The 25,022-nt window shown below is 40.9% G+C and overlaps 1 protein-coding gene across 2 annotated transcripts in view; it reads right to left on the bottom strand.

Moving 5' to 3' along the window:
* Positions 1-22,728, bottom strand: part of NRG1 (neuregulin 1) — a 473,787-nt gene extending 451,059 nt beyond the window's left edge. Inside the window, exon 1 of one of the 2 annotated variants that reach the window (XM_071801980.1) lies at positions 22,605-22,728. The gene's annotated coding sequence lies outside the window, so the exon portion shown is untranslated. The remainder of the gene's footprint in view (positions 1-22,604) is intronic. The other variant, XM_071801982.1, reaches the window with a different exon arrangement.
* Between the last annotated feature and the right edge of the window lie 2,294 nt (positions 22,729-25,022).

Here is a 25,022-nt window from a genome sequence, read left to right as displayed (position 1 = left end):
TGGACATGTTGCTCTCATACAAAGTTTCCCCAGATTTTGCCCAAGGGGAGAAATAGGTTTGCATACTGTAACCATAAATTCTGGTGCTCTCACCTTCTAGAGTGTGGCAGATATTCTTTATATTATTCTGAGACCACCAGGAGAAAAACATAGCATATCAACATTGCATGCAAACTAAACATGCATTCTTGATACATGGACAAGAAAATCCACTCTAAGATGGAAATTCATGACAACAGCCGAAAGTCTTCTGGACATGGTCTTGGGCAACTGGCTTTAGGTGGTCTTGCTTGAGCAGTGGAGTTGGATCAGGTGACCTTCAGAGGTCCCTTCCAGCCTCAGTCATTCTGTGATTCTGTGAACCTGGCTTTACTAGCACAGTGATCTGGCTCACTTAATTGAGAATGTCTTCTGTCTGACTAGTGTAACATTGGGCCTGTCTGCACATCTGAGTGAAGACAGTGTTTATTTACCATTGTAAACAACATCCAGCTGGAGGGAAACCCCATAAACAGATTTTTTTAAAGCATCTTCTTGACAGAGCACAACCAATCAGCTACTATGAAAGAAAGTGCAGAAAAATAAAGAATATGCAAAGATAAGGATGTAATTGCTCTTTTTCAGGATGTCTTCTGTGTCCTGCTTCCCATCTGCTGTCAGGAAAAGAACAAGTGAGGGATGACTGGAGGGAATAACGCTGTACTTGTCAGTGAATGTTAAAGAAGCAATGCTCAGGCTGTCCAACAGCAGGAGCTTCTTACACACGTGGTAGTTTCCTATCACTCCTCTTTTGACACCTTGCTTTTTTTCCCCTTTCTAAAGAACTAAGCCCTGGTGTCAGCAAAATTCGTGGGTTGTTTTCTTAAAAAGCCACTTCCCACAACCTTGTAGGGTGAGCCCCACTCGTTAGAGAAGGTTCATTATGTATAACCAAGAACAACAGAGAGTAACTTTTTTCAGGTACCTGGGTCTGTCTGATTCACAGCTTGTAGCAGGATAAATATTAAGCCTGTCTTTGGAGCTAGTTGTTGGTGCTACTATAGAAACACAGAATCATTTTGATTGGAAAATAACTGTAAGATCATCGAGTCCAGCTGTTAACACTGCCAAGTTCTTTTAAACACTTTAAGGGAGGGTGATTCCACTACTTCCCTGAGCAGTCTGTTCTAATGCATGATAACCCTTTCCGTGACCAAATTTTTCCAAATATCCAACCTAAACCTCCCCTGGAGCAGCTTAGGCCATTTAATCTGATCCTATCACTTGCTGTTTGGGAGAAGAGAGCAACATCCACCTCACTACAACCTCCTTTCAGGTAGTTTTAGACAGTGATAAGGTCTCCCCTCAGCCTCCTTTTCTCCAGGCTGAACAGCTCCAGTTCCCTCAGCTGCTCCTCATCAGACTTGTACTCCAGGCCCCTCACCAGCTTTGTCATCCTCCTCTGAACTTTCTCCAGCACCTCAATGTCTTTGATGTAGTGAGTGGCCCAAAACTGAACACAGTGTTCGAGGTGCAGCCTCACCAGTGCAAAGTACAGGATCTATGAAGGTCCCTTCCTAGTCTTATGAGCCACAATTGGACCAATGCCAATTTCCTGTGTCCAGGTAGGACTCAAAGCTCAGAAAGTGCAGAGAGGGACTGATGGGAAGGAGAGCTAGAAAGTGTCCAACCGAAGTTCTGTCCTGGTGCAGTCACCTGTGCCTCACAGTCTAGGTGCCGTATCACGTACAGTGTTATTTGCATCCCTGATAACAACTCCAGGCACTACTTGGCCTTCTATGAGCAGGGCAACAGTGAAAGCCAAACTTCCTGAGTGTCCCAACTAAGCTTTTCATTCAATCACCTCCTTCATTAGCTGAAGCTGCAGAGGCAATTTGTGCATTTATTTTAAATATCCTTTATGTGCATTACTCCATTCCCCTGCACTTTTTAGCAGAAGCCATCAAATGGCAACATCTTCATTTTCTTTGCTTGAGACTTCCCTTCAGCCACCTTCCTGCTCAATATGTAGTTCAATCCATCAGCATGATCTCCACTCAGTTATGTGGGGCCTTGAGAAGCAGCAGGCTACGTTTAAAGATGGGAAACAGGTCAGGATAGCAACCTCTGAGAACTCAACTCTGGTGCTCCCAGGAAAACACCTGGATAGTGACACTTCTTCAGCTGTAGGAAAGCTCTTGATCCAAATTTTACCTTGTGGCAGGAACAATGTATTGATGTGCAGCATCCATATTAGTATCCAAAGAGGACTGGGAGTGAAAATACATTTCAAGTCAATGACCACCTACTTCTCCTGTGATTTTTTGGCATGAAGTGAGGCTCCTTCCCATTTGTGCTCCTACCAAACTAGGGAAACAACAGTCTTTTCTAGCACAGGCATGCTTGTATGTCAACTTCGTTTCCACTGCACACTTTGGAAGCAGCAGGCAGCAATTAGTTCCACTCTTTGTTTATTGTCATTTTAATTTCTCTTGCCAGCTGAAGAATTCTGTGGCAGACACATGCTGAGACTAGCAGGTGATGAACCTGTGAGTTTAGCTGGAGTGTGTTCTAGCTCTCAAAACACCTGTAAGAAACACTCTGCCAGACCCACAGATGGAGTGGAACCAGACTAAAGGGAGCCCTTTTTGTCTGGAGTCTTTCATGCAACTGAAATGGAATTACTTCAAAAACTGCTTGGTCCAGTTTTACAGTTGCTTTCCCTGAATACTGGAATGATTGGTTTTATTGCTGCTAATACTTACAGACAGTGAATATTTCATGGCAATGGAAGTACAGTGCAAATATATTTACATAGTTATATTTAACTTTGCACATTGATTGAAAGGAATTATCAGCAGGACTTCAATAGTTGGTATTAATCAGGGGTTAGGAGGTGAGGGCTTCACTGCAATATAAGTGTGACACAGCTGACCCAGACTTTCACACTGGAAACGCTAATACACATAGCCATCATGGGACAGATGCTGTGCTTATGGACCACTCCAATGAGAAAGAACATTAGTCTGATACATGAAAGAGTATAAACTAAATGAAGACAAAGAAGTGAAAGCAGTGCCTTGCACAAAACATCTCCAGCTATAAAGTCAAGGTGTTACCTAGCAAACACATGAAACTTAGAGGAGCTCACTTTCATTCAATTCATAGCTAGTCATTACTGGAACTATGAGGAATGCATACAATAAAAAATAAGAGGATGAACTCAGTTAATGAATTATTCCCTGTGAATTACTTATTTGGCTCAAAAAATAGCCACCATTTTTGCTGCACAAGGAGAAATTTGAAAGTCATTCCACAAAATCTACTCACTAATTTCTCAGTGAAGACAGGGCTTGTAAAGAAAGGCTATAAAGCAGAGCCTGAGCAGACTCCTTAAGCACATCAGGTGAAATGCTGACTTAAGCAAGTTTTGCCATCAACTTCAGAGCCATTGTTTCCCCTGCAGCTCAACAGTGATCATAGCTGTCTAATAAACAACTGGCATTCAGACATTGCAGGCAAACATGTCAATTTTTATACATGCCTTTTCAAAGCCAAAACTGACAGCTTAACACAGCTGCCTGTGCATATGTAGCCTCTGTGTGACACTAATACTCTCTGCAAAACATAGTTGCGTACTTGAGTCTGATCCTGCACAGCACCGTGCTATGATTCCACGGAGGATTTAAACATGTGCTTACATTTGTGCATCCAAGTTGCCAACATGGAGCAAGTATTTAACTGTTTAGTTGGACCGCAGTGAAGAGCCCACTGCCTTGTAGGATAAGCTCTGACACAACATACATTTTAACTGTTGGAGCAACAGGTTTGTGGTAGTTTTGAAACAACTAGAGCAAAGCCGTGAAGTATCTCAGGACAAACAATATAATGGGTTTCATTGTTTTGTTTTTTAAAGCAGAAAACAGGAAGCAAGTGTGCTATTCAGTCTTCTCTCTTCAGAAATTACTCTCACATCCTAGTCTTCCAGACTGAAGTTAATATAATCCAATTAGTATAAAAATAATTAAGAACGATAGATATCATTGTTCCTGTAGTCATTATTGTCATTATTATTCTACATTTAAAAAGCGTTTCTTATAACCACAGTCCATATCAACAGATGAAGCATTATGTTGTCAGATCAGCTTAGTAAGCTCTATTTTTGCTTTGATTTGAAGACAAAACATCAAAAAGCTAAAACCAGAATCTTGAAAGCAAACATATGGAAATTAGAAATAGATGGATAGACTTCACAGCTGGGCTCTGCTTCCACAGCATTGTTTACACGAGAAAAGTTTTGGTCAACCTACCCAAGTACCCTAAGTCATCATGTTTAATATTTTCTTTAGATCCTTTAGTTCTGAAATGGTGGGCCAAGTATCTAGAGTGAAATAGGGTTGTATTTTGCAAGTGTTTATTCCTTTTAAGTATAGACAGGCAGCAGCCTTTCTCAGCAGAAACAATGCCCTAATCTTAGCAGAAATTTCACCTTTCCCTTCTGTTTGTCTTTCTAGAGTCTCTTAAACAAGGAATCAGTTTTGACATCTCTTTGTCTTACTATAAATGCCATAAATTTTAGTATATATGCTTTAATGCATCAGATCTTGTGTTTATGGGATTACACCAGAATCACAGCTTTTCTTTCAATTAAAACATCTTTAAAACAACAATGAAAACACAGTCTAGGAAAGTTCAAAAGTAGAAAGCAGTTACAAATAAATATTTTTATACTGAGTCAGAAAGTTTATTTTTACTTCCTGAGAACTAACTCACAACCTTTCAACATCTGGGGATGAGACATATGTCAAACAGAAGAACCGCATTTTCCCACAGAAGCTTATGAGTAGCACCTTTAACATGAAACCCAACACAAGGCATGTCATTTTGGTGGGCTTACTGGCCGTCATCACAGATAGAAGGGACAGTAGAAAGTATGTCTTCAAGAAAGGTGGCAAAAGCCCTGGTCTGTTCATGTAGTTTTTCTTGAAAAGAGAGCTAAGTTGAGCTCACCAGGTGTCTCTCTACTTCTCATGTGCTTTCAGGGCTTACGTAGGTGCTCAGATTTTAATGCAGTGACTTAAAATATTACCATCATTATGCATTCATCTTCTGTTTTACAAGGATTAGCAAAAAATATGTCTCCTGGTCCCAGCATGTTGGAGTTTAAGACTAGTGAAGAAGAGTTATTCATACAGCTGTCTCTGAAATTCCTCCCCTGTGCAACATCTTAACAATATAACATGGCTGTCCAATGGTTAGTCAAATATCTTACAGTAATTGAACTCTGATGTGACAAAAAACCACTCCACACTCTGCAGATCAGTGTTATTCACAGTTTGCTTTACAATTAAGATGTATGTTGTCAAGAGCCATGCTGAAAGAGCAGTTTATTACTCCTGAGTTCACAAGAAATCTTCTTTGGTCCTATAAAAAGCAACAATATCCTGTTATCAGAAATGCTGTTGACTCTAACTGTAATAAAATAACAACTTGTCTTCTCTATGTAGCCATTTCTCATTTTGGGGGCAGTCTTACAACATGTGATTGGTTAAAAAAAATACTTTGCTTCCTACTTTTTGTATCGTTCAAAGGCTTCTCTGGAAAACAGGAGGATTTGCTTGCCAGAAGTGTGTCTTTCGTTAACTGAGCATCTCTGAGCTATAGCTTCAACATCCAGTTATGAATTATAACCTGAATAGAAGTGGCTCCAAACCAAACAAAAACATTAAGAAAAATGCCTGCAGGGATGTAGTAGCTTCTGAAAAAAAAAAAATATTTAGCTACTGTTGTTCATCATATTCCACTGCACTGTAAGCAATTTCAAAATAAAACAAATGAATAGAAATAAACAAAAGGGAACAATAGGTTATATTAAAACACCATATTAAGACAGGTACAGCAGGGGAATTACATAAACTAACAATGTGTTAGTCATCTGTAGGCATTTGCAGCAGAAAAATTGAGTTGCCATGGAAGATGCTGATGGTGTTTAAAAACTAAGGAAATGAGAGTCTGACAGCATGGGTGTATCTCTGTTAGAGTTATTAGTCATCAAAAGATACATCAGGACTGGGCAGGCCTGATCTAGCACCTCTGTTGTTAAGGCCTGTGTGACACATGTTTCTTGGACAGACAATGCTAAAGAATTCAGATTCATGCGGCTGAAAAATTATCAGGAGAAAAGTAACATTGTGGGAAGAAAAACTCAAAAGACTTCTCTATATTGATGCTAAAGGCTTGTATTTTAATGCTGCAATGGTTGTGCTGACTGTTAATAAACCAATACAAAGAAAAGGAACTTGCATGAAATCTCTTTTCTGTATCTCTGTTTTCTTCATTATTTTTCCACTCAGCTGGATGTTTTTAACGCATTCTCCTGAGCAGGACTAATCATCAAGACAACTAAAGATATGACTTCTTCCCAAAACAATGACACTGGAGAGTTTTTGTTCCTTTAGCTGTAGAATTCCAAAATACCAGGTTTCCTTGCTTATCTAGAAATCAGGAGTGTTTCTTGTTTTGTCTTTTTATGAGATACCCTCACACATGTATTTTCAGTGGGAACACAAGCTTTTCTTATTTATAAGCCCCTGCCAAAAGTAATTTGACCCCCTTATCTGACAGTCAGCCGTATGGAGTTGGTGCCTCTACAGTATTGCCAAAGGTGCTCATCTTTGGATGCCCCAGCAAGTTTCACTAAAAAAATCAAGTTTCTCAGTGAAGAGAACTACCAGCATTATAATAGTAGTTCAGTTTCTTATCCTCGTATACAAGTGATATTATTCCCCACATGGTCTCGAGTATAACAGATAAAAAGAGCAACTGTCTGAGGTGCAGCAAACCAAGAGACCTGCACTGGAGAGGTGAGGGAAGAGTTGCTTAGAATGACTAGACAACACCGCTGCAGATCATGAAGCCATCTCTGTACCACAAGGACACGTTAATTCCTGGACTCACAATTATGCTCACAATTATGGATGTTTGTTCCACCTTACTACTTTAGGTATCCTGACAGCACTACAATGTTTTTTCCAATACGAAGGTAGAAGTCACCCTTGAAGCTGAGAGTAAGTTCACAGCTAATGTAGCCAGAGGCTAGTTCAGAAGTTTTTTCCTGCTACAAAGATTTATGTCAGTATATGTTCCTTACTATTCTAGCCAAGCACTTCAGAAAGACAAATAAATGCAATACTGTTAGTTGCCCTCTTCTAAATAGTAACAACTGACCTGCCCAGGAAAAAAGAAGGAATTACAGTGCTGAGAAATGCAATAGCATACGGAATCATAGAGTCATTTTGGTTGGAAAAGACCTTTAAGATCATTAAGCCCAACCTTTAAGACCTTTAAGATCATTAAGCCCAACCATTAACCTAACACTGCTAAGTCCACTAAATGGTGCCCCTAGGAACCTCATCTACCCATCTTTTTAACACGTCCTGGGATGGTAACTCAATGTTGAGTCCCCAGCTAGCTGAGTCTAACAGCTAGAACACACTGCTGCTCAGTGGGTTGTTTTCTTTTCCTAGGCACTTCATGTCTGTTGTCCTGTGTCTTGAACACTAACACTTCAAATATTTCATGGACATTTTTTGTCATAACTTATTTGCTTGAGTTCTCCAGGCTGTTTAAGAATTTGAGTTTCTTGTTACACATTTTGAAAAAATACATTATTCTTTTATTGGTTCTTCCTTATGACTCTTCTCATGACTTAAGCCGAAGTACCACTCCCCTTGACCAGACATAATTTCAAGGGGTCCATAAACCACCAAAGACCTTGAAAGTTCAAGAGAAAAGACCAAATTAATTTTAAGGGCCAGCTTGCACCTGTGGTAATGTCCTTGCAAAAGCTGTAACTTCAAAGTATAATAACAACTTCTCTTTGCTTATTTATACTCCGGTATCCACACCAACATCATCCCCCAAAGCCCTCCATGTTTAATTTGGTTTCATAAAGAAGGAAAAAACTAATGACAGCAAACCCACAACAATGGCAGGAAACAAATATAACCAGCCTTTTCAGCTGTGGACACAGCTGAAATTCCAACAAGAAGACAATTCCAATAAGAAGACAATCTAGTCTCTATAGAGCCATTCATGAAGGATCTGTACAGAGCCTGTAGGTCACAGACAGAGAAGTGAACAAAAAATACACACCTTGTCAAATTTAAAATGCTAAAAGAAAATCAGGTGTCTCATCTCAGACAATAAATGGTATGATCACATCAGAGATGTCTATCTCTTTTCTTGAGATCATAGCTGAATGAATCATAGAATCATAGAATATCTGAAGTTGGAAGGGACCCATAGATATCATTGCGTCCAACTCCCTGGTCCTCACAGGACTACCTAAAACTAAACCATATGACCAAAAGCATCCCTCAGATCCTCCTTGAACTCTGACGGGCTTGGTGCTGTGACCATTTCCCTGGGGAACCTCTTCCAGTGACCAACTACCTTCTCAGTGAAGAACCTTCTCCTAATGTCCAATCTGAACTTCCTCTGATGCATCTTCATTCCATTTCCTCATGTCCTATCAGCTGGTCACCAGAGGCAGTTCAGCACCTCCCTCTCCACTACCCCCATTGAGGAAGCTACAGTGATGAGGTCACCCCTGAGCCTTCTCCAAGATGAACAAACCAAATGACCTTAGTTGCTCCTCTTATTTCTTGCTCTTGACACCTTTCACCATCTTGGTTGCCATTCTCTGGATCCACTCTAATAGTTCGATGTCCTTCTTATGCTGAGGCACCCAGAACTGCACACAGTGCTCAAGGTGGCGCCACACCAGTGCAGTGTAGATTGGTACAGTCACCTACGTAAACCAGCCAGCTATGATGTGCTACATGCACCCCAGGACATAGTTGGCCCTTTTGGCTGCTACACCACACTGTTGACATGTGTTCAACTTGCCATCAGTCCAGACCCCCAAATCTCTTTCTGCAGCATCTTGTCCCCCAATTTGTACATGTAACCAGGATTACCTTGTTGCAGACGGAGAATCTGGCACTTTCTCTTCTTACAATTCATAGAGCTGGTGATTGCCCAGCTCTTTAGTCTACCCAGATCTCCCTATAAGGCCACTCTACCTTCAAGGAAGTCCACAGCTCCTCCTAGTTTGGTATAATCAGCAAATTTCCTTAATATACATTTGATTCCTGTATCCAGATCATTTACAAACACATTGAAGAGCACTGGCCCTAAATCTGAGCCCTGAAGAACCCCACTGGTGACTGGCCACCAGCCTGATGTAAACCCATTTACTGTGACTCTTTGGGCCTGACCTACCAGCCAGTCGTTCATCCAACATATATTATGGACTTCTCTAGCTGTGTGATGGACATTTTGTCCAGAAGGATACTGTGACAGACAGCTTTGCTAAAATAAAAAAAAAAAAAACCTCCACGTCTACCAGCTTCCATTGGTCAAGTAGATGAGTGACCTTGTCATCAAAGGAAATTCAGTTAAGCAGGACTTTCCCCTCATGAGCCTGTGCTGGCTATGACCAATGACTGCATTGTCTTTCAAGTGTTTTTCAATAACTCCCAGAATAACCTTCTCCATAATTTTACCAAGTACTGAAGTGAGACTGACAGGCCTGTAGTAACCAGGGTCTTCCTTCTTTCCCATCTTGAAAATTGGGACAACCTTTGACAGCTTTCAGTTGACTGCGACCTCTCCAGACTCCCAAAAGTGATCAAAAATAATAGAAAGAGGTTCCACAATTACATCAGCCAGCCAGCTTTTCAAGTACCCTGGGATGCATCCCACCAGGCCCCATTGATTAATGTGCATCCAGCTGCAGCAGCAAGACTCAACCAAGTTCAGAGTCAGCTGGGAGTTTGTCATCCCCCCAGTCACAGTCTTTCAACACAGGGCTCTAGGGATCTCAGGGCCCATCATCTGTGTTGCAGATAGGAGACGAAAGCATTAAATATCTCTGCTTTATGTACCTCCTTATCTGTGAGATGACCAACCACATCAAGCAGTGGACCAATGTTATCTCTGATCCTCCTAACATATTTTTTAAAGCCCTTTTTATTGTCCTTCACAGTGCTGGCCAGCTTGTACTCTAATCAAGCTTTGGCCACATGAATTCCGTGCCTACAATAGCACACAGCATCTACTCTGAAGACGTGCACAGCCAGCCTCTAGGCCTTGTCCCAGATATCTCAGGTTGTCTAATAATTGCGAGAGAATCAGAGAACGTACAGTCTTGCTGTTAAATCTTCAAGTGATATCTTCCTCTAATAGAAAGTGATTATACCATATTTAGCTTGCTGTAGAGATAGTAGACCAAACACCTTGCAACTCTTGCTTCCAGTCCTTCAACTGGGTTTGATGCCCTTTTCTGAAATCTCTCCTGTTGCCTAATCATCTAGTATTCACACAAAAACTAGACATGTGAAGAAGAAACTCCGTGATGTCTATAGATAAGGAGCCCCAAGATACCAGCAGATTTTCAAAACAATGTCCTTTTAGTTCCTGCACCAGACCAGGTTCTATTATTTTGTCAGTGTTCATGACCTGTGATTTCTTTCCACTTTCTGGACTACTCCAAATCCTGTTCTCCAGTCAAAGGGTATAGTCCTTGTTTCAAAAGCTATGACTTGAATCTAACTGTGTGAAAATGCATATAGTTTAGTTGCATTCAACCTACCAAGGCTCCGCTGTGCCAATAATCTCTTCCTGCCCTTATCAGTCTGCAATGTTTTAATGGATTCTTCTATATTACTATTTCAGAATGCCAAGCCAATAAATACCTACTGTCTTATTCTGCAACGCCTGGCATGCTACTTCATGTTGATTTCTAAAATACTTTGATTTCAAACCTTCTGTTTCACAGCATGTAGGTAGTAGAGACTGCATGGGTAGGAAAGTAAATCTAATACCATTCACCTTCAAACCACACCAGCTTCTCATCAACATCTCCAGTATGATCTCTGTGTGAGTTGCCTAGATGCACTTTGGTCATTGTCCTGGTTTTGTTAAAAACAAGTTTATCTTTTAATGAATTTTCCTTTCAGCTAAAGTCTTCTTAGTAAGTGCACTTATCTAAAGTAGGATGTATGCTTTGGTAGACATAGCAGTGGAATGCAAGGTCACTGATAAGGATGCACATCCCATGTGAGGGGCAAGCAGGAGGTGACTAAAACTGACCAACTAAGTATTCCATCCCATTCATGTGATACATCATATAAAAGTGGGAGATCACAAGGATCTCGTCCCTTTTCCGTATGACCAACATTAGGAGATGACCTTGAGAGTTGTCCCTGCGAACTGAGGCCTAGTGACAGGCTGAATCCAGTTCCAGTTGGCTGCAAAGTGCAGCCCGGAACTTCTGGGTGCAGGTTCTGCTGCTGCTGGAGTAGCGCTGATCTTTGCTTTCAAGATTGGTTTTGTATATTTTGTATTATTTTCTCTATCTTATTAGTAGCATTAGTAAAACTTTTTTTTAATTTTTTTTTCCCCAACTCCCTCTCTCTCTGTGCTCCTTCTTTGCCTTCCAATCGCCCGTACTTAGTCGAAAAAACGAGGGGGAGGGGCAGGGCTAAAGGGGGAAAAGTGAGGGGAGAGGGGGTTAACAAAGTATCTGCCATGGTTTATTGTCACCCTGCAATCAAACCTTAACAGCCTTTTTTCTCTCAATTTGAAACAAACTGAACTGCGAAAGATTTTAAAAAGCAGCAGACTAGTGTACCTGTACATGCAGCTGTGAGTTAAGATGACAAATATGACAGTGGCAAATTGCAAAGGGCCATGATTCAAATTTCATTATAACAATGATAGCATTGTGTAAATGCTCCTCACCCCTAATTCACCCACCAGCATGACCTTATAGTGAACAGTGAGTGAAATGCAGATGACAAGTAAACACACAAATCTTCATCACCAAAGTAATTTCAAAAAAAGAGTCCCTGTTGAAGAGAACAAAGACCAACAGACCACAGCCTGTCCACTTTAAGGGACAATGAAGGCTTCAGCTTTACTAAAGCAAAAGGCCTTTCTGACCTATATTTGAGGAAACAAATGCAATATCCTACACTAAATCAGGTACTATCTGCAAAGAAAAAAGAACAAACTAAGATATTTTATTCTTCTTAAGTAAAATACCAAAATAATATATTCATAAGAGAACACCCTGTCACAAAACGTGAGAAAGGAAACTAGAACACATTTCAGGAAAATTGACCTAAATTCAACTTGAAAATTGCAACCTGAAAGAAACAAGCAAATAAAAACTTGCAATATTGACCTGGAGCCACAGATAAACTCTACAGATAAGCTCTGTATCTGTTTCTTCTACTTATATACCCATATGTCAATATTTCATGCAATGCATCATATTTAATGAAACTGGCATTGTTTTGCCTACGTCTTGCCTGTGTTAAGTAACACAGGACAGCCAAACTATTTTCTGTGACATCTTTTGCTTAGTTCTCTGTATTTTACATGGATTGTTGCAATTATTTGCTAGCCAGGTTACTTAACATTATATGGCATTCAGAAAAAACAAAATGCAACAAACTTCGCAATATATATTTGAAGTAAAAAGTTGGTTAAAGTTTCAATGTTCTGCCATTGAAAAACAACATTAAAAAAATCTGAAAAGAAATATGCCCTTAAATATGGGTACATGATCCTTTCTGTTAGAACCATGATGAGGAAAAAAAAATGAAAATGAAAAGTAGTGGAGATCCATCATCATTTTAAAATTCACCTGCCATCAAGCCACTATGGCAGGCTAATTTGTTGAGAGAAACTGTAAAGATAGAAAACTTTAATTAAAAAAGACAGAAAGTGATCACACATTGGAGCATGGTCAGGAGAGCCTTCATAGGCCCAGAGTAATGTCGAAAAGTTAGATAGATTAATTTAAAATGGATTTGTGAAATCAATATCACAATACAGCAGGCAATAGTTATTCTGCATTTTTAACACAAATATTGAACTTCTTGAGAGATGCAGAAACAGAAATGTCTCTGAACAATAAAAGGGGTTTTTTAAGGGGTTTTTTATCAATCTCTTTTTTCTTTTATAAATGTTTACTATGAGTAACTATCATTTCATGTCAATTTCAAAATCAGTGGAAAGTCTGAGGTATGGAAGAAACTTCTTAGCTACCAGTAACCATGAGATTAAAAGATTACACCAGATTTTTTCATCTGAGAGGTTTCCTGGGACCCATAGTTAGGAAAGTATATGCAGTTAAGACAGCGTTAGACCATCAATATAGCTTTCCATATGTATTTAAATCTTGAAGTTGGTGGATCTCATCAGAAACATTAGTGGTAAATCACCAGCAGGAGCAAAACTATTGATCCTGCCTGCACATGCATTGAGATTATTCATCATATTCACTGGACAACATTTTCAGAAGCAAGTACAAAATTAGCCTCCTAGAACAGAAATTATATATGGAAAGAGGTCAGAATTGAAAATGAAAAGCATGGTCAGTTACAGTTAAAAACCTGAAGGTTGAAATTAAATTTGCATTTGTAAATTGACTACTTCTATTCCCTTGGCTACATTGCTATTAATCTTCTGTAAACATCTCTGAATGCAAACCTAACTGAATGTTTCTCTTGATGTTCATAACTTGCCAATAAAGTAAGACATTTTCACAGACATAGCAGAATAACCCACCCTGCCAAAAGAAAAATGCAAGTAATTTAAAGGACTGAAAATCTGGTTCCAAGCCAGTGACAAAACCCTCATTTACCACAATTGGACAAAAACTCACTCCAGCTGAACAAAGATACTCAACTCCACAGCATCAATCAAGCCACTGCGTGTTTTTTCTACATATCAGGAAAAAAGACTTGCTAGGACACCCTTTTAGGTTTTGTGTGGTTTCTGGTGCTATTGCAGGTATATCCACAATCACTGAGGGATGGGTAAGAAGTGTTATCTGTCTCCAATGATGTCCTCTGTGACACAGCAAGTCTTGCTGGAGAGAATGTCACAAATCCAATACCAGTTATTCACCAGAAACCTATCTCGATCATACAATGTGTTGTAGCAATAAATTACCTGAAAGTCAAGATGCTCCTAATAACTTCATGCTGCCCAACCAGTGGACCTGAAAACCATTACTGGTTTTCATTCCTTCAGCAAAAAAAGTGTACAGATTTTCAAAGACACCTAGGAATCACTCACTCTATTTCTCCTACAACTTCTTAGCAGGAAAATGGACAAACTGAAAAGATTCAAATGCACAGATATCCATACCCATTCAGAAGTTTTGAAGTTCCCAGCAAAAATGTTTGGAAAAGACACCTGGAAAAGCTACTATTTTCTTCTACATTGTGTGTTTAAGATCTCTTTGTTCTCAAATGTTGATATTTTTGCTAAGATTGATGCCTACTTCAATTTGGCCACAGAATCTTTTGAAATATGTACTTATCAGCTTGATACCTGTGCCTTAATCTTCAGCAAAATAGCCAACCACCTCTTGGAAAGGCATTACTTTTCTTATCTAATTGTGTTTTTTGAAAAAAATATGAATCATCTGAGAGTTTACAACTTCAGCCATGTCAAAATTCTTCTCTCCACCTAGAAAATACTCCCTAAATAAACTTTACTGTGTTTTTTTTCTTTGCTTCTTTGTTTCAAACTGTATAATAAAAGGAATCTCAAAAATATTTGCTCATCAATTACAGTAATTTCACTATGTACTAATTTCCACTGCAATCTTTAGTTCACTGTTAATAGGAAGGTATCAGATCTCTACTAAAGAAAATCTGCATTTCATTAATACTTCATCTTGGTTACTCTATTAAAGCACTACTACTCTTTAGAAGGATACGTGTTGAAATGTGCATGAAGAGGGCCAAAAAATCTTGTTTAAAAGTGGATGCAAAGGTGTTGCCTATTAGAGCACACACACATACTGAAACTTTCAGCTGTGCAATTTACTAGGTGTCAAGAGAGAAATATTATTTTAGGATATTCACTGAAATATCTCAATGTGTCAAAGCACTTTCCAATGCAATTTAGACTGGACTACAACAATAGCTTCAAGGGCTGCTCTCGTGTTGGTGAAAGTCAATGCAATTTTTGCCACTGACTTCAGGACAGAAATGCACTCTAATATAAATCAGAATTTGCGATACTTCCAAAAACCTATCAGATAACTGATTTTGTTCAACTTACTCATGGTCCTGCAGGTTTCTGACACAGCACGATCAACGCATCTAGTAGAAAACACGAGTTACAACTTAGAATCATAGAATCATTTAGGTTGGAAAAGACCTTTCAGATCGTAAAGTCCAACCATAAACCTAACACTGCCACGTCCACCACTAAACCATGTGCCTAAGCACCACATCTATACGTATTTTAAATACTTCCAGTGATGGTGACTCAACCCCTTTCCCAGGTAAGCATACAGCAGATTGCAGTGAAAGATAAGAATCTGACAAAAACATCTCCCCCCTCCAGAGAATGAGTGTGTCATTAGAACTAAGAATGATGTGAAGACGGGCTGGGGGGAATTAAAAAAAAAAAAAAAAAGAAAATAACAAGGTTCAAGATTCAGGTAAGCCAGATGTCATTTTGCATTCTTATCAGAACACTCAAAAGTTTTGTGTTCTTATGTTATAAGCATCCTGGTACCAGGAGACAAGAGAGCTATACATTATTACCATGGAACCACTGGAAATTCAGTCTCTTTTATCACTTCAACTGTCATACAAGGGAACAAAGTACCCAGCTGCAGGTAATGTCGCACAATCAGCTACTGTGGCACCCAAGGCTTCTGTAACCACGTGTAGGGCTCAACACCACACTTAAGTAAGAAGCAAAAGAAAGGGCATGATTTCCATCTGATTAAGTTTAAACATATGTGACCTGCAGGGGACCACTGGCAACAAACAGCTGTAATAAATAAATGACAAAGTGTTCATATACTTCTGCTCCTGGGCAGTGATGCAGGGAGACCAGATCCTGCTAAAGGTCCCCAAGGGCTCTGCCTCACTGCTGGCTGAAGCAGCTGTGCCAAAGCTTTTGATTTCAGCACTGCCGGTCAAACAACAGCCACTGAAGCACTAATCTCCACAGTCGCCAGGAAAGCATTTGCTGAAAACTAGTAATAATGTGATACCCATATTGTTTTCCCACCAACAGCAAAATTAAAACTCATTGTGAAACAATGCCAATTCAACAGTACAATCCTTCTCCACACAATCTACTCTCCTCCAACTCAAAAACACTGGCAAAAGGTGGCAGTAATGCAGAAACTGCAGAAATTGCAAATGCTTCACTTTCATGCACAAATTGGAAGAAGCCACCTGCCTCTAGGATGAAGAAAGCAACATGTGCCAGTAAGATACCCTGTGGGAATCACAAGGTCTATTTTATACTTATCATTTGTTCCCAGAATATGAAGTATTGGCTTCCTAAGCACCAATGCTTGAGAGCAGCTGGTCACAAAACTCTACACTTCAAAATAATTAACCAAAAAAAAAAGAAATCACTATAAACATAAACACTGTTTTTAAAAAACAGTCCCTGAAAAATTCTAACTGCCAGCTGATTCTGTGAGAATGTGTTTGACGGCAGATTATGTTCACCAATGGAAGGAATCAAAATGTATTTGCTATCTGGGGTTGATATGTTTCCAATTGTTATACATCTTCCAATAGAGGAGGAGTACAGTAGAATTAACTGTTCTCCATTGGTTTTGTACAATGAACTGGCAAACATGAAAGCTGAGAAGAAAGAAGAATGAAGTCATCATGTGTGTAGCCTGCCCCCACATGAAAGACTGAATATTTTGGACAGCTGTACCAAAATCTAATTGAGTTCCTATCCACCTGTTATGAATCAGATTCCCGTTCTCTGATCAGCTACCAAATGCTCTTCCACACAAAGAAAGTGCAAAACATATATACAGATAACCGCTAAAAAATCGACAACTGTTCTTGTCAGAAAGCAGGTGGATTATAAATGAATTTTGATTGTTGCCACGAAAGACTTGGTAGCATGACAAAAAAAGAGGTACAGTACCATGCAGAGATTAGGACTTCAGTATTAGGGAAATATTTTTGAAATATAGAAAATATTTTGTAGAAAATATACAGAGTAATTTACACTGACATTTTCAGGTTTTTATTTTGTCAGGAATTTAGCTTGGCTAAATGCCTGAGAGGCCCAGTGTGTGCAGAAAAGCAAGCAGCATGTCTTTGTCAGAGTTTGACATTTTCATACGTTCCTTATGCATCCTTGAAGTGAATGCTGCTTCCCTGCAAGTGAGAAAATCCCTTTGAAACACAGAAGTACCATAGCATCCCACAGATGCAATACATCGCAAATTCCTTTTCATTCACCTGCTGACGATCTCCTGCATAGATACGCATGATGTGGGGCTGACAGCTTGTACAGTTTCAACATTCTGTTTTATTTCCCCAGCACATTAATATTTTTTTCAAGATAGCATATTAAAGTTTTTCTGAGTCACAGATTGCTGCTCAGAGACCTTAGCCTGGATACTGGTTTTGGAGCAATTTGTGGTATCAGTCACTATCTTTTCTCAATAGCTACAGGACCATTAAGCACAGAGTAAGCTATAAAGCAGTCAGGTTTTTTGTGTGCCCTCCAGAACAAAATGGTATATTTAGTTAACACTCTCATTTCAAATCTAAAACTTTGTTAAGTCAGAAGTGACTTTAAGATAGTTGAACACTTACAGTTTTAGTTAAAACTTGGTGAAGATATACATTGCACAAGTGTGCTTAAAAGGATCATTAGTGAGCTCATGCATAAAGTGCTAAATCAAGCACAGAGCTTCAGGGAAGATGCTGGAGGCTATTTGTCTATACAGCAACAGATTTTTCTTCCACAATGTGCTCTACCTATTGATAAACTGATATACCAATTTACTGAACTATTTTAAGAATGAAAGAGCTGGTGTGCATGACTCACATTTTATTAAGGTAATGACCATGATGCATTCTATTTAGATATGCATCCTTGTTGCTGAAGATGATCTTGGCATGAAAGCGGAACTATACCTAATGCTATTCCAGACCATTACACAATCATAGAAGAGAGATATCTTTTTGGACAAAGAAATGCTTGCAATTAAATAAACAATTACAACTGCTACCAGAATGCAATCAAAACACATTACTAATAAGAACTAGAATGCTACCTCTATGCAAATTATAGATACACACACGTCTACATACATAGATGGGGAGAATGGTGTCCACGTTGTCTGAAAATAATTATTTAATCCATGTTTCTTGATTTTTTTCACCTACAAAGACTTAAACCATCCCATTTCATAATTTAGTTGTATTATAAATTGCATCTTGCACAGCAGATATTCTGATGTGATTAATCACCAATACTATTGTGGAAGAAAGCTATCCAAACTCGCAATAGTTACTGCTGCTGGCAACGCACGTGGAAGCACCTGACCAGTGAGACTGGCATATGAGAATAACAGAGACAAGTTCAGCTCACCTTCCTCACATGAGTCGACCCAGTCAAGCCATACATAATAGAAGTGTGTGTGTGCATGGAGAAGGGAAGGTCGTGCAACCCAGTTATTTCTAGCATATAAATTGAAACACTAGTAAATTAGGGGGTGTGTGTGAGGTGGGGGGAAGTTGCACCCTCCTGTTGAGGTAAGGTCCCTGTCACAGCATAGACTCTACAGGCACCAGAGGCAATATCAAAACTCCCATCTGCTTCAAGGGCAGAGGATTGGACCCCAGGCAAGCAGGAAGGGTGAACATTGCACTTTGAAGGAGCTCTTTGGAGTCTCAAAAATTTGGCTGTTAGGATGAGTCTCTCATTCTTATAAAAAGAATGACTGATGGGCAAACTGGGAAGGCTGCAAAATCCAGCCTGCAGAAGCCAGGTAGGAGCATTATCCTCTGACTTGGCAGACAGAGCTAGTGACAGGCAGCTAAATCCCTGCAAGCGAAAAGAAAAAAGAGAAAATCCCCACAGTTCAAGCAGCTGTTGTGACAGCAACACAGATGAAATCCCAAAAGAGCCACCCAGGCAGGGTGCTCAATCAGGATCGATGTCCAGACCTTCAGCAGTGCGCTTATCTCAACGAGAAGTACTACGCAAGAAACACAAAGAAATAATTTCAGAGATTCCTAATTTAGGTGGATTGCTTTCAGATTACAAAATCAGAATCCTCTTGTAAACATGGAAAATAACAGAGTATTCTGAAGATGTATCAGTCATGCCTCCACACTGCATATGCCAGCCTTACCTGGACAGATTTCACATAAATATATATATTGAACTCATACGAATATATAAAATCTGTTCCTGCTTATATCATGCTCTAAACATAGGATTTATGCAGCTTTAAATCTGTGTTTATGAGAAAGAGAAATACATTCAGCCTATACAGCTTCAATTTAACAAAACATGCGAGCACATGTACTCTAAACAAGTATTTCCAGATATTGGCACATTTTTTTCTTTTCAAGATATACCTTAATCAATCTTAGCTAGCCTCAAATTGATGTTTATAGATAAAATAATTGAAAATGAGCTATTGATGGAGCTTATTTTCAGTAGTGCTGGGAAAAGCTACAAACCATAAATACGAAGGAGTCATGTATTTAAGAGGTTTCAGGTTTGTTCCTTCCCCTGAATTTCAGCACAGTTCTGAAAGTGGCAGGGAAATCATGTCACTACTCAACGAGTGAGCTGACAACATGTTTAAAGTTTGGAATAAACTTTCTTAATTCTTCCCTATCCACTTGATTAGAAACATCTGTACGTCAGAGAGAAACATGACTCTATAAACAGGGCTGCTAACCAAACCAAAATGATCTACCACACAAATCCAAGGGGTGAATTGCTGCAGAGGAGGCCTGTAACATCCTCCAGTGTTGCCTGCATGCAAGCTACTGAATAAACACAAAGCTAGATTCATTAGTACAGGCAAACAGCAAGTCAACTATTTTTAACTCAGATCTTCAAATGCATTTTTATGTTGCTTACATTTATCCCTTAAGCAACCACAGGCAGTTTGACTTGAGGAATAGGCATGAAAAATACTTTTCACATGTTCTGCATATCATAAGTATAATATTTAAATACAAAATTTAAATTCTTATTAGATTAAATGGATTTTAGGCACCCTGGTGAATATATTTAAACAAATTTTCATTAGTACAAACATGTTTTTGCAAAACACATTTGTGCCTACATAAATACAATTAAGCTGTTACTGGTATCATGATATTGCTTTGTGGCAATCTCAAGAAATTAATAACCAGTTAAAGTGCCTGCCTGTGGTCAGCACACATAACACACACATACCCTGGCTTGCCAACTGGTCATATCTTCAGCTGTGTAAGGAAACAGCTACCTAAGAAACAAGCACCCATGATTTCAAAGCTGGCCCATTCAAATACAGTGGATACTTAACTTCTGCCTATTATAACAGCCATCTGTAGACAGCAACACACATTGCAAGAGGGGACAGGGTACTTGAAATAAGAACATCTGGTCTGCACAGCAAACATAACTGAACAAGTACACAGCTATTTATATCAGAGCCCACTCCTGCCAGCTGTGGGCCAGTGCTCTCCTGGTCTTTCTGCAGCTGTAGTGTGGGAAGCATTTTATAGCTCTGCAGAATTTATAGGACACAAGGGTCCAACATGAGCAATGGGTAGCCTTAGGTTGAGTGCCCCAGTTTGTCTTCTACACAGACATATGGAAAGCCAGCTGAATGCCAAAAGATGATCTCTGCTGAGGCTCTGTCTTCCAGCTGATCTGCTTCTGTGGCTTTCTACATAGATGTTGTATATTTCTTCTCATTAGTCATATGAGCAGTCCAGCATGGAAGCCCCTAGGATTACTCACATAATTAATCATGCCAGTAGAACACCTGCTAACCTAAGCCTTCATGAATGACAGCTCTGCCTTCAAAACAGTGGAGAAAATTTATGTTGACAGTGAGGTCTGTTTAAAGCCAGCAGAAGCACTTACACTAACAGAGAAAACAGGAAATAAAAGTTATGAATGTAAGGCAGCTCGTGACTTTCTTGAATTGCTCTTTTTTTCTGTTCTAGTCTCAAGAGAAGCAACTAAGACCTCAGTGGGCAACATCTTCTTCAAAATAAACTCAAGCAAGTTGACCTGTTCTCATCTCAGAAAATAAAAAGTCAACAAGCATGACATTTGACTTCCAAGTTGAGACACACCAGCAAGTGAAATACAGATCTCAGTAACCCACAAAGGAGTTTGGGTAGGTATTGAAGTGAGTCTAGATTCTACTAGCTGTGACTCTCCCAAATCCAAGATTTTCACTGAGTCCCATTTAGGTAGCTTTAATTCTGTATACAGAACCTTCACCTTTAGAAATACACATTGCCAGCCTCTGTGTAGCTGAGGAATCATCCTTGCCCATGGCTAACGTGTCTGATTATACAAGAGCCTCATAATCACACAGTTTGACCCCTCACCCTTTGTCTGGTAATGCCTATGGTAAATAGCACTGATTACCTTTTAAACCAGCAAATTTCTTTCAAGTTTAGAAAAAATATTCTTCCAAGTGCCACGCACTTACAGCAAAATGCTTGCAGAGTTCAGTTCCTATGAAGTCCAACTGAGTCTCTAGGAGCTAAGACCTGTGAATAACCTAATACAAAAGCACAGCTTCCTTGCACCTACACACACACACACACACAAAGACAGAGAAAGATTTTTTTTTTGAGATTCAAAGGTAAGTACAATACCAAAAATGCAACAGTACAGCTCATTATTTTTGCATATGAAGAAAATTTGTTATAAGAAATGCTGCAAAATAACAAAGGAGGAGAATGTTTAGCTGCTGCAGGAAAAAGAAGCTGAACATTGCAAGAAGGAAAGGCTTGAAAAGAAGTGTATAGTTACTACACCTTTTACATTCAGAGGAGTCTCCACTGTAAGAAATGGATTTACTCCTTGGAGTAAGGACCTATTGTTCCCCAAGAATCAATGTGAGTCACAATATGACTTAAGACTGATAAAATGTAAGAATAACATAGCTAAGCTTCAGCTGACCTCAAATTATTTAAGCATTAGCACAGCAAAACCAGACTCTATGTTTTCATTTGCAAAGCTGCATGGTGTCATGGAGCTACTTTATTTTGTTTGTTGCAAGCAGATGTTGAGCAGATGTTGTCTAGATATGCAAACTGAAAACCCTAGCCCATTCTGGCCAGCAACCCTAAGTTGTGTTTGTGTCACCCTATATTCTAGATGATTACTCAAGGTCTCATCTGCTTTCTACGATGACCGGATCGCCAGCCTTGTGTGCCAGATATTTTCATGCCGCCTATTGCAACCATCCTGCACCCTTCGAGACAGCATTGGTACCACACCGCCAGGCAGAAGTCAGGGAAGAACACCCTTCTTTCGCGCGCCCCTTCGCGGCTCCCGGCGTGCCGTCAGACCCACCGCGAAGCCGCCGCGCTCAGCACCGCGGACAGCGCACCGCGGACAGCCGGGCGGGCGGCCGCTTTCTCGGGGAGCCCGGCGAGGCCGCTCGGGGCCGGGACCCGCCGCCGCGGGCGAGGCTACCTGCCGGCGCGCTGCCCCACCGGGGCGCGCACACACGCGCGCACACGCGTACACACCGCGGCGCTGCCGTCACTCACCACATCCCCCGCAGGATGCCCCGCCGCCGCCGCCCACCGCCGCCGGCGCCGCTGACCCCCCCGGCAGCGCGGCGGCGGTGGCGCCGGGCGGCCGCGGCTCCATGCGGAGGGCAGCGGCGGCGGCTCGCCTCCCCTCGGCCGCCCCGCGGAAGCCGCCGCCGCCGCTGCCGCCGCGCAGAGCCGGAGCCAGAAGGCAGGCAGCCGCGGCCGCATGGTGCTGCCCGCCGCCCCGCCCGCCGCCTGCCCCCTGCGCACGGCCACGCCCCCCGCGCTCCCGCGCCCGGGCCGTCCGGCGGCGGAGCCGTGGCTGCAGGGCATGTTTCGGCCGCGGGAGCGGCTCCTTGCGCCTCCAGCGCCAAGTGGGAGTTTACCACCGGGGCGGTAAATGAGAATCTCTTCCCTCCATCAGCGATTCTGTTTCGTTCCCCCGAGTTCTCCCTCGTCCGTTGTCTGCCATGCACATCGCATGCTCCTTTTGTAAATCAAAGTGGATAGTCTGACTCGTGTGGTCTGCAATTACCAGAGATCATCCACATGCTTCCTAACAAGTTCTCCACCGAGAAAACCCAGGGCTGAGTCTCTACTGTGCTTGACTGGACCATAAGGCTTGAGCAAGTTTCTCATACCCCAAATTATTTCTGCATGAAGCACACACAGGGGAAGAACACTAGTCTCTGAATAGCTTTAGTGTAAGGGCATGTTGTACGCAAACTGCAGTGAAAGCACAGACAGCAAGATTCAATATTGGAAGAGATTGATGAAGAATCCAGATTTCTTACTTTTAAATTAAACCCCTCTTGTGCTGGTTCATAGATTCCTCCCCACCTCACAGGTGGGCTAGCCTGACACTTTACCTGATTTCTCCAGGCCATGTCCAGTCAACTTGGAAAGATGACCAAGAGTGGATAACTTGCAGCCTTGCTGGTCCCCCTGCCTAGGTACTGAGCACCCTCCCAGGGAACAAAGCTCTCTTCCCATCTCCTCTGAGTGCCCTATATTGCAGTGAGTGTCTTCTGCCTTTGGTGCACCTCTGAGAAGAGCCTGTTATCTCAGTGCCCTGCTTTGAAGGAGCTGATGACAGCCAGAAGAACTCCCTTTCACCTTCTTGTTCTCAAGCTGAACAAAAGCACTTCTTGCTGCTTTTCCTGCCATATGCCATGCTCCAATCCCTTTTGCATCTCAGTGGCCTCCACTGGACTTGCTCCATGTCTTAAGATAACCTGGGGATCACAGACTGAACCTGGTATTTGGCAATGTTAAACTCCAGGACATTCCTATCAGCCCATTTCTCTGACTTGTCAAGGTTCACTCTGAATATTAGTCCTCTTCTCCAGCATTTCTGCCATGCTGCTCAGTCTGGCAGCATCTGCAAACTTGCTGAGAACACACTCTGTCCCATAATCCAGGTCAGTTATTAAAAACAATACACAGTCTGGGCCTCAGTATCACTGTTTCAGAGGGACACCACTAGTAATCAGCCACAAGCTAGACTTTGCATTGCTGAATGAAACACTTTGAACCTCAAGTTCTGGCCAATTTTCCATGCATCTTCTAGACCACTTATCTATTGCATATCTTTCCCATATTCCTACCCACTTGCCAGTTTTTGCTTTACCTAAAAACAAATCTCAGATCTACAGTGCATGCGAACAGCTTTGACCAGTGTCACCCTATAGTCAGGTATATGGGTATCTGCACTCAGAGTACAAGAAGTAACCTTCTGCCTCTTCCCCAGTATGCGCACTTCAGCATTAAGCTCCTGGATGAGCTGTTAGCAGTGAATAAGATGGGAAACAAACGAAGAATAATTTCCAGAAATTTTTCACAGAGAACACTGATAACTTCAATGCATCCCTAATTTGAGCAGTGCCTAACAAAGAGGTCTGATTTGCACTGAAATCTGTCATTGGAGCTCAGATATTTCTAGACAGAACAGCTTGATGATAATTTTTGACTTTTTCAAAACTGATGCCTTGAAAACCTCCTTTGTGTCATGTAGTCTCTCCCCTAGCAAGCAGACCACCCTAACTGATCACAGGCCAATGGCCTAGTCTGCCTTTGGCATGTGATCCAATTCCATTATTTTAATAGCCAGTCTACTTGAGGTTCTCATGTCTCACCCTTCCATTTTAGTAATGGAAGGAGTGTTTATTCTTTAAATATTGAATGACCTAACAGGAAGTGGCCACTTTGTATGAGAAAGTGCTCCTATCCACCTTATCACTACAAAGAAGATGACTACAAAGAAGATGGAGACTCCCTTTTTACAAGGAAAAGAAGAGGTGCTATGGGTGCAAGTTCCTCCTGAGGAGACTGACTGGATACAAGAGGGAAACTTTTCATAATGAGAATAATTATGCATTGGAACAAACTTCCCAGGGAAGTGGTGCATTCCCCAACATAGAACACTGTTCACAT

Source organism: Patagioenas fasciata, chromosome Z, assembly GCF_037038585.1.
Source record: "Patagioenas fasciata isolate bPatFas1 chromosome Z, bPatFas1.hap1, whole genome shotgun sequence".
Classification (NCBI taxonomy): Eukaryota; Metazoa; Chordata; class Aves; order Columbiformes; family Columbidae; genus Patagioenas; species Patagioenas fasciata.
The sequence above is the reverse complement of the archived record's forward strand: the minus strand, read 5'-3'. Positions and strand labels throughout refer to the sequence as shown.